Below are 10,490 nucleotides of genomic sequence, written 5' to 3' on the forward strand. Positions count from 1 at the left end.
AGTATATAATACAGTATTATTAACTGTAATCACTATGCTGTATATTAGATTCCCCTCAAAGGCTTTTTAATTTTATTTTCATGCATAATTTCTTTCTCTTTAAAATTTCCTTTGATTTATGTTGCTAGATTTCCCAATATCTTATATTCCTAGAAGAAACCATACTTGTTCATAATGATTTGTTTTTTTAACATGGGGCTGGATTCTATTTGTTAATATTTTATTTAATATTTTTGCATCTAGAAATAAAAAGATGTTTTGGATTTGCTTCAAAAATAATGTGTGTGGTGGGAAATAATAATCCAGTGGTTGTGGGGAAGTGAGTGGTGGTGTAGATAAAAAGAATTAGATTTGAGTTGATAATTATTGAAGTCACATGATGGATGTGTGGAGTTTGATTATACTGTTCTTTGCTGGGTTTTTTTTTTGTACATGACGTTTAATTACACTGTTCCATCTTTTGCTTGAAATTTAAAAAAATTTTTGTGAAAATTTATAGGTGAAACTGATCTGTACTTTCCTTTAAAAGTTCTTTTCAAGTATAACAAGAAAAATTAAAGAATAGAATATTACAGCACCTTAGAAGCCCCCACCTCATCCTTATCTCCTCCCTCCTCTCCAGAGGCAATTATTATCCTGAAAACATCATATTAAATATGCCTGATTGTTAACTTTACATGAGTAGAATCATACAGTACATGTTATTTTGTGGCTTCCTTTGTTCAGTATTTTGTTGTGAAATTCATCTAAGTTACTGCATATAGCAGTAGATTGTTTCTTTCTATTGCTGTATAGTATTCCGTTCTATGACTATACCCCAGTTTATTTATCCATTCTGCTATTCATAGACATTTGGCTTGTTACTGGCTCGTGGCTATTATGAGTAATGCTTATGTGAACATTTTTGTACATGTATTTTGGTGCTGTTGTATATATACTTAGTAGAATTCCTGAAGTATAAGGTATGCTAGATACAAGGAGAAATGACAAATGCTCAGTCGTAACAGGTACATGTTAATATACCTGTCTCAGTAACAGAGACCAAGGAGACAAAAATCCAGAAGGCTATAGATTAATGGGCCAGCAAACTTTTTCTGTAAGATAGTAAATATTTTAAGCTCTACAAGCCCAGTGATCTCTGTCTGTACCTATGCAACTCCGCCACCGTAACATGAAAGGAGCTTTTGAGAATACATTAAAAAAATGGGTGTGCCTGTGTTCTAAGAAAACATTATTTACAAAAACAGGTCACCAGCCCACCAGTGCTGACCCCTAAAAGATTAGAATAACATGATTAAAAAACTGACCAATATAAAACTCTCCACTCAACGGTTTTTCTCAAACGCACATAGAACATTTCTAAAAAGTTACTGTATGGTGGGCCATAAAGCAAGTCTAAACAAATTTCAAAGGATTGAAATCATACAGAATATTTTCTTTAACTGCAGTGGAATTAAGCTCTAAAGCAATACCAAAACAACATCTAGAATTTCCCCATTTGTTTGGCAAGTATGCCATAACCCATCTAAATCATCCACGAATCAAAAATAATTACAGTGGAAATGTCTGAAATTGCATTTTAAAATTGAGATATAGTTGAGTGAATTGCATTTTAATAATAATCCTACATGTCAGTTCTTGTTGAATTCAACTAAAGGAGTCAGTGGAGGGAATTTATAGCCTCAAATACATATGTTAGAAAAGAAGGAAGAATGAAAATCAATGAATAAACATCTATCTCTACAGGTCTCTTTCTTCTAATCTATCAATTAGTATTTTGAAATGCCTGCTTCATACAATTAGTTGAGAAACTTTTCATCGTTTTCTGTGATGTGTGAGAGTTTACATAATATTGGCATCATCTGTACTGTACAGATTAGGTAGAACTCATAAAGCCCTAATGACTTTTTTCTTCTTTTTTTCATGGAAACTCACAGTAGAGAGAATAGTATAATATGTACCCATCACTCGGCTTCAGCATGGCCAATCATGCTCATCTGTGCCGCCACCACTTTTGTTTTTCCTTTGGAGCATTTCATAGCAAATCCAAGATTTCATGTCCTTAAACTTGTAAATCTTCCAGTATGCATCTCTAACTTGTAAGGTCATTTAAAAATTTTATAACCAGAAAGTTGTTTTCAAATGTATCAAAGTTAATAACAATTCTTTTATTTCATCCAATATCCAGTCCATATTCAGTGTTTTTATGATCATCTCAAAGTTGTCATTTAACATTGGATTGTTTACATCATGATCCAAGTAATGTACGTGCGTTACGTTTGCTTCTTATATCTCTTAGGTCCCTTTTATTTTATCTTATTTTAAACTTACTTTATTGAAGTATAGTTGATTTACAAAGTTGTGTTAATTTCTGCTGTCTAGCAAAGTGATTCAGTTATATGTATATATATTCTTTTTCATGTTCCTTTCCATTATGTTTTATTACAGGATATTGAATACAGTTCCCTGTGCTATACAGTAGGAGCTTGTTGTTTATCCATTAGATCCCTTTTATTCTATAACAGTCCCTCTTCCATTTTTTATTTTGTCCTCGTGTCTCAATATGTTGTGCTAAGAAGCATACAGCATCATTAATGAAGGATTCTTGCCTAAAAAGTTAAATATAGAAATAATCAAACCTCTAATTTAACTACCCAGTTTATAGGAAAAATTGAGAGTAGGGGAGGTGAGGAAGGATAAGGAAGCAATCAGCCAAATCCAGAAGGTAGTATATCCTATGGGACAAATGACTTGTTCCCTTCTGCCTTCCCTCCATTCCTTCCAAAGCATATATGGTTATTGATTTATAATTACTTGGCAACATCTTTACTTTTATTTCAAGTGGGGATGTTTTTAATTTAAAATTTTAAAATTTAAATTTTTTATTTTAATTTAAAATATTTTGTGCTCATTGAAAAAGATGTAAAATTCACATCCTAATCTATTGGACCAACCATAATAATTTTTTATATAATTTTTAAAATTTTATTTATTTATTTTTGACTGCGTTGGGTCTTTGTTGCTGCGCGCGGGCTTTCTCTAGTTGCGGCGAGCGGGAGCTACTCTTCATTGCGGTGCGCAGGCTTCTCGTTTGATGGCTTCTCTTGTTGTGGAGCATGGGCTCTAGGCTTGTGGGCTTCAGAAGTTGTGGTGCACGGGCTCAGAAGTCGTAGCATGCGGGCTCTAGAGCACAGGCTCAGTAGTTGTGGCACACGGGCTTAGTTGCTCCGTGGCATGTGGGATCTTCTCGGACCAGGGATCAAACCCATGTCCCCTGCATTGGCAGGCGGATTCTTAACCACTGAGCCACCAGGGCAGCCCCTACCATAATAATTTTAACATTGTTATATTTCCTTTTGTGAAATACAGAATCATATTATACATAATGGGTAGAAATGTGCTTTGTTCACTGAGCTGTATATTATGGACATTTTTAATTTCAGGAAGTTTGTTAAAATTTTAAATTATTACAGAGTTTTCCATTAGATGGATTGTAACTATTCATTCAATTAATCGTCTCTCAGTGGACCTTACATATGTTTTGAGAACCTTACATATATGTTTGCTTACTTTGCCACTGTTTTCTTTGCATAAATTCCCCAAAACTGAATGTTGGATCAGAAGCAATTTTATTTTGAAAATGTTCAGTACATAATGTGAGAATATCCCCCAGTAATATTCTATCATATAATACTTACAGTATTTATCTAAAGGAGTGTTATCATTTTTCATGTCAGTTTCAAGCACTAACTAAACTCTTATTTTTTATTACTGTCCATTTCAATTACTTGGGTTTTCTGGGTCTATAGTAATATTGTGCAGAAGGTTATTTAACTCTTTTTTTCTACTATTAACAATTGCTATTTGATTCTTTTTTCTAATTGCATTTGGAAGCATGGTCGGACCAGTGATGAATGAAAACAGTGATTCTTGCACCCCCTCTGAGGAATGCTTACAAAGTGTCACTGGCTCTCAGTTGGGCATATAAAGTGTTTAATGTTCGCTTTCTTTTTGTTTTGCTTTAAATCTTTTTCCTTTTTTCTTCTTTAAGTTTGGAAAGAAATAAAGCGTTAAGTGTACAATTAAAATGTCAACTACAGGTCCCAACTCCATTCCTTCCTCTTCCTCCCTAGATATAACCACTAACTTGGAATTTTACATTATGATTATTTTTGGACTTTTAAGTGTGTGTGTGTGTGTATCTACAAACAATATATAATATTTTTGTGTGTTTTACAAGTTTACATAAGTTATGTTATACTTTATATATCCTTTTACCAGAGATTTTGTTCGTTATTGTTTTTTTTATCAGTGAGTTGGTTTTTTTTTTTCGCAGTGTTACTGACACCAAATGTGCATGACTTTTCCCCCACACCGGCCAGTTCTCCAACTCCCTGGATGTCCTACTGGGTGTCCTACAGTTCACCTCAGTTCTGGCACTACCAGGATTCAGCAGAGACCTCCTCCGCCACAGGTTAAGGGCTCAGTCCCACACGGCCGCCCCCACTTCAGATGTCAGTTGCAAGTCCCAGGGTGCCACCAGTAATTCTGGCCAGCTGGCTATAAGTTGGAGGTTTCCATGCCTCCTGCTCCTGTTCAGTAATTTACCAGAACAGCTCACAGAACTCAGGAAGACACTTTACTATTACCAGTTTATTATAAAGGATACAGAAGAACAGCCAGATGAGGAGGTACACAGGGCAAGGTCCAGATGAGTCCTGATCATAGGAGCTTCTGGCTCCATGGACTTGGGTTGACCACCCTCCAGGCACCTCAGAATGTTCAGCACCTCAGAAGCTCTCCAAACCCTGTGGTTTAAGAATTTTAATGGAGGTTCCATTACATAGGCGTGCTTGATTAAATCATTGGCCATTGATGGTTAGGCTCGATCTCCAGTCCCTCTCCCTTCCCCAGAGGGCCAGTGGTGGGGCTCAACGTTTCAACCCTTTAATCATGCCTTGGTCGTTCTGGGCACCAGCCACTGTAATCTCATTAGCATACAAAAGATACTCTTGTCACTGCAGAGGTTCCAAGGGTTTTAGGAGCTGTGTGCCAGGAACCCAGGACAGGGGCCGGCTATTTCCCCAGGCTATCTATTGGACCCCAGCGAGTCTAAGGAAAGTAGCCACTCCATTCCAAGCCTATTATGGGTTTGTAGCAAAAGCAGTACCAAATTTAATGAACTGTTTTTTCAATACCATTTAGACTTCTTCCCCCTAATGTATTATTTATTGGCTACTCTTGGCTGCCAACCTGACATCCCTGCCCCCTTTGTTAAGAAAATGCCTATTTTATTTCAGTAACCATCCACCTGGGAACTTGACCTTAACCTCAGTTTGGTAGGAAATGCAGATTAGTCTTACCAATGGGGGTAGTTCCATTGCTATTCTCAGTTTCACTGATGTGTTCCAGGCATGAGCATTTGGTGCAGCTCTGATCTGCTGGGTGTGAGGGAAAGTCAGGCAAGGAGCTTCTGGGAATCGTTGGGTCCTTCATCCTCCCACAGTAGAGATCTCAGTTCCAACCCATTCCAGCCTAACCACCTCTTCCTACCTCTCTCCTGTCCATAAGGAGTTCTGCACTTCAGATGTGTACCATCTCTTTTTGGGCTGCACTGCAGGGATGCTAGACTGAAGGGCTGGGGCTGGGACAGAGTGGTCTCAGGATTGGAGTTGGGGGTGGTGTGCATGTTCACCAGTATGTTTACCAGTAATTGGTCAGAGAATGGGCAGAGACGAGCTCTCTGGATGTGGAGGATTCAGGAGAGCTCAAGAGAGTCTAAGAATAATTTGCTGCCTCATGGGATGGAAGCAAAATTCAAGTTGACCTTATGGCGTTCGTGTCCTCAGAGTGTGAGTTTCTTTTGTTTTCTTTCTTTCTTTTTTTTTTTTTCCTGCATGTGGGACTTAGTTCCCCAACCAGGGATTGAACCAGAGGCACGGATGGGGCTTCCTTTGCATTCCTTGTGTGGAGGGAGCTGTCTGGATGTGCACAGGGAATATGACAAGAGCTGATTCCAAAGGCCCTGCTTTTGCAACTGTGACTGTATGGCCCCCTCACAGTATGATACACCAGGGAAGTTTAGTTCTTAAAGTGCCTGAGAAAGAGAACAAGTTTGTATTGTGAAGCTGTTGGAAGAGGGAAGTGTCATAATGGAGAGGCGCAGATATGAATGCAGATTCCCACATTGCTCCTGAGGAAGGGTGTTAACTTGGGCAACACGCTTCACCTGACCAAGCTTCAACTTACTGGTGTTTAAAATTGAAGATAATAATGAAGACCTTACAGAACAGTGTTGCGGATTACATAAGATATGGCTTGTGATCTGTTAAGTACATTGATCTTTAAACTGGGATAATTGCCTCAGTACAGTAAACAGAAAATTTAGATGTATGTGGGCTCAGGTGGTTTTAAGTCAGTTTCCAGAGCCACCTTTTTAAAAATTTTTTTTTGAAGTATAGTTGTTTTACAATATTGTGTTAATTTTGGCTGTACAGCAAAGTGATCCAGCCATACATATATATACATTCCATTTTTTTTGTATTCTTTTCCAGTATGGTTTATCGTAGGATATTGAATATAGTTCCCTGTGCTATACAGTAGGACCTTGTTGTTTATAGAGCCACCATTTTTGTACTTTATCTTTTCTGAAATGGACCTATGTGACAAGACCATGAGCTGGTTTTTGTTTCGCATCTCCTCTTCCACATTCACTCTCTTCCAACTTTACAAAAATAAAAGGCATTCCTCTCGGCCATTCCATATCTTCCTGTGAGGCACAGCCCCATGATGTAAAAACTTTCAGAGGGTTAAAGAGACATGAAATATTGGGGCCTTCTCTTAGTGTGAGTCCACATAGCAAGGGAGAGAGAGCTGTGGTCTCAGGCTCAATCATTGAATTTGCTCTTGAGTTCACAGGTTCTAGTAATAGAAGAAGAAGAAGGAATATTTCACTAATAGAAGAAGAAGAAGGTTCCAGGCTTGGGAGATCATCATTTCTGGCAGCAGCCTGACCTGAGATCTCTGACCACAACTTCCAGGCAGGCCCACAGAGACAGAAGACAGAACACCAGAACACACCCTAGAGTTACATGCATTTTTTTTTCTTTTTTTTGGCCGAGCGCTCGGCTTGTGGGATCTTAGTTCCCCGACAAGGGATTGAACTCACACCCTCGGCAGTGAAAGCGCAAGAGTCCTAACTGCTGGACTGCCAGGGAATTCCCGACACACCCTTTCTTAAGAACTGGAGAAGATGATCAATGTCCAGGTGAGGTTTGTTTTATTGACTTTTATCCTTTGTTTCCCGGTGGACTTGTGGATGCTTCTAAAACAGTCTGGTGAAATGAGTAACAGTATATGTTGATAAAAATCAGGATCTGTTGGAAAATAAATTTAGCCTGTAATCTTAAAATCAGGGCAAGTTCAGAAGCAAGATATGAGGGCTCTAGGTTCGTACAAAGTCCTTAATGTTGGAGCATAGGTAGGTGACTGTGTAAGACCCTCGGGTTGCCTTAGTTTTGAACTTGAGTCTACTTTTCTTGGCAGCCATTATAACAGGAAAAATGTGAAACGTTACATGATTTGCATTGTCTGTGAGGAGAAGGCACACCAGTTCTTTAGGGGAAGTACACATTTCACCACTCTTCAATCTTTTTTTTTTAAATAAATAAATTTATTTATTTATTTATTTTTGGCTGCATTGGGTCTTTGTTGCTACGCACAGGCTTTCTCCAGTTGCAGCGAGCGGGGTCTACTCTTCATTGTGGTGCGTGGGCTTCTCATTGTGGTGGCTTCTCTTGTTGCAGAGCACGGGCTCTAGGTGTGTGGGTTTCAGTAGTTGTGGCATGTGGGCTCAGTAGTTGTGGCTCATGTGCTATAGAGCGCAGGCTCAGTAGTTGTGATGCACAGGCTTATTTGCTCCATGGCATGTGGGATCTTCCCAGACCAGGGATCAAACCTGTGTCCCCTGCATTGACAGACGGATTCTTAACCACTGCACCACCAGCGAAGTCCGCTCTTCAATCTTAAGAAATTTCTTTTGCTAGCTCTTCAGAGACGTTTTGTGATAGACAGAATTCTCATTATCAGTTTTGTAATAAAGGCCTAAGATGTTTCCTCTGGCTTTTTCTTAATCGTGCTTCTCGGACTAGGCATGCCAGAGCAGAATTGAATTGGACAAAATTCTTCTAAAGCAATGTGCCTTGACAATAGAGCCTTCTAATAGTCTGGCTTTACCCAGGAATAAAGCCTGGATTATCCAATAGAATTAATGGGCTGCTTGACCTTTGAGTTGTCCTCCATGAAGAAGAATTCTCTCAACCAGATTTTTGTTATTGATTTGGCAGGAGACAGCTGACAGTTCCATTCTTTGCGAGCAGCTTGGTGTAACAGATATTGACAAAAATTCTCCCTTTATTTCTTCTTAACCCTAGGTTCAAAAAATGAAGTCAGAGTCAATTATTCTTGGTTTGGTCTTTGTATTTTAATTATTCAAATGATACATGGCTACATTTGCATGCAAGAGATTCAAGCACACAGAGGTATCTGCACCAAAAGAGAATATCCCGTTTTACCTTTTCTTGCCAAACTCCCAACCCAAAGGTTAACAAATATTAATAGTTTGGGTCTCCCACCAGTGTCTTTCTATAATTGATGTGTGGTAAAATATATCTATATTTACATTTACATTAATAGAAGAAGAAGAAGGAACATTTCAGTAATAGAAGAAGGTTCCAGGCTTGGGAGATCATCATTTCTGGCAGCAGCCTGAAATGTGTCTTTATACATATATAGCTGAATATATTATTAAGATTTTTCACATGTCTGGGATCATACTGTATATACTATTTGGGGACTTGATACCAGTATATTTAAAAGGTCATTGATACCAGTATATTTAAAACTACCTCATTGAGGACTTAACCTGGTGGCACAGTGGTTAAGAATCCACCTGCCAGTGGGGGGGAGACGGGTTTGATCCCTGGTCCGGGAAGATCCCACATGCTGCAGAGCAGCTAAGCCCGTGTGCCACAACTACTGAGCCCACGTGCCACAACTACTGAAGCCTGCATGCCTACAGCCCGTGCTCCACAACAAGAGAAGCAACTGCAATGTGAAGCACGTGCACCACAGCGAAGAGTAGCCCCCACTCACCACAACTAGAGAAAGCCTGCATGCAGCAATGAAGGCACAACAAGCCAAAAATGAATAAATTGAATAAATAAATTAAAAAATAAAAATGAAAAATAAGTCTACCTCATTGATTTTAATGTTTGCATAGTATTTCATAGCATGGAGGTATAGCGTACCCTGTCTGCCTCTGATGGATATCTAAATTATTGATAGATTTTTCATACTTATAAACAAAGACATTCTTACTGCACAGTGTTTTTTATTTCTATGAAAATATTATTTTAGTACTTTTTTAGGCTGGAAAGGACTAACTTGTAGAATTCCATGGGGCAGTGGTTTGAATGTTTGTGTTCCCCCCAAAATCATATGTTGAAATCTTAAACCCCCAAAGATGATGGTATTAGGAGGTGGCACCTTTGGGAGGTGTGTAGGTTATGAGGGTGAGGCCTTCACGAATGGGATTAGTGTCCTTATAAGAGAATGCACAGAGATCCCTCGCCCTTCCATGTGAGAACACAGTGAGAAGGTGCCCACTACAAACCAGGAAGCAGGCCCTCACCAGAATGCAGCCATGCATTCACCTTGATCTAGAACTTCCCAGCCTCCATTACTGTGAGAAATACATATTTTTTAATATTTATTTATTATTTATTTGGCTGAGCTGGGTCTTAGTTGCAGCATGTGGGATCCTCATTGCCATGTGCTGGATCTTCAGTGCGGCCTGCGGGAGCTGTAGTTGCAGCATGCGGGATCTTTAGGTGTGGCATGCGGGCTCTTAGTTGAGGCATGCAGGATCTAGTTCCCTGACCATGAATCAAACCCAGGCCCCCTGTATTGGGAGCGTGGAGTCTCAGCCACTGGACTACCAGGGAAGTCCCAATAAATTTGTTTTTATAAGCTACCCAGTCTGTGGTATTTTGTTATAGCAGCTCAGGCGGACTAAGACACATGGTCTATGGTATGTGAAATAGTCACAGTCACAGTGCACATAATTTATCATGGGGAAGATGAGCAGAACGTGTTCCTGTCCCTATTTTCCACATCATATTATTCCACCTCGGATTGCACTGGAATTTGTTATTACAGGCATCTTTGTCATTTGAGGACGTGGCTGTGCATTTCACCTGGGAAGAGTGGCAGTTACTGGACCCATCTCAGAAGGACCTGTACAGAAATGTCATGTGGGAGAACTACTGCAACCTAGTGTCAGTAGGTAAGGGCAGTGTATGGTCAGGCCGCCCAAGATGGCTGTTCTCTTGCTCTCTGTCCATCCCCTGCTTGATCAGTGCCTGCTTCTCCTGAACTCATGTGACTGACCTTCATGCATCCTTGCTCCAGGCCCCAGCTACTGATCTCTC

The sequence above is a fragment of the Lagenorhynchus albirostris genome, chromosome 19 (genome assembly GCF_949774975.1).
Source record: "Lagenorhynchus albirostris chromosome 19, mLagAlb1.1, whole genome shotgun sequence".
NCBI lineage: Eukaryota > Metazoa > Chordata > Mammalia > Artiodactyla > Delphinidae > Lagenorhynchus > Lagenorhynchus albirostris.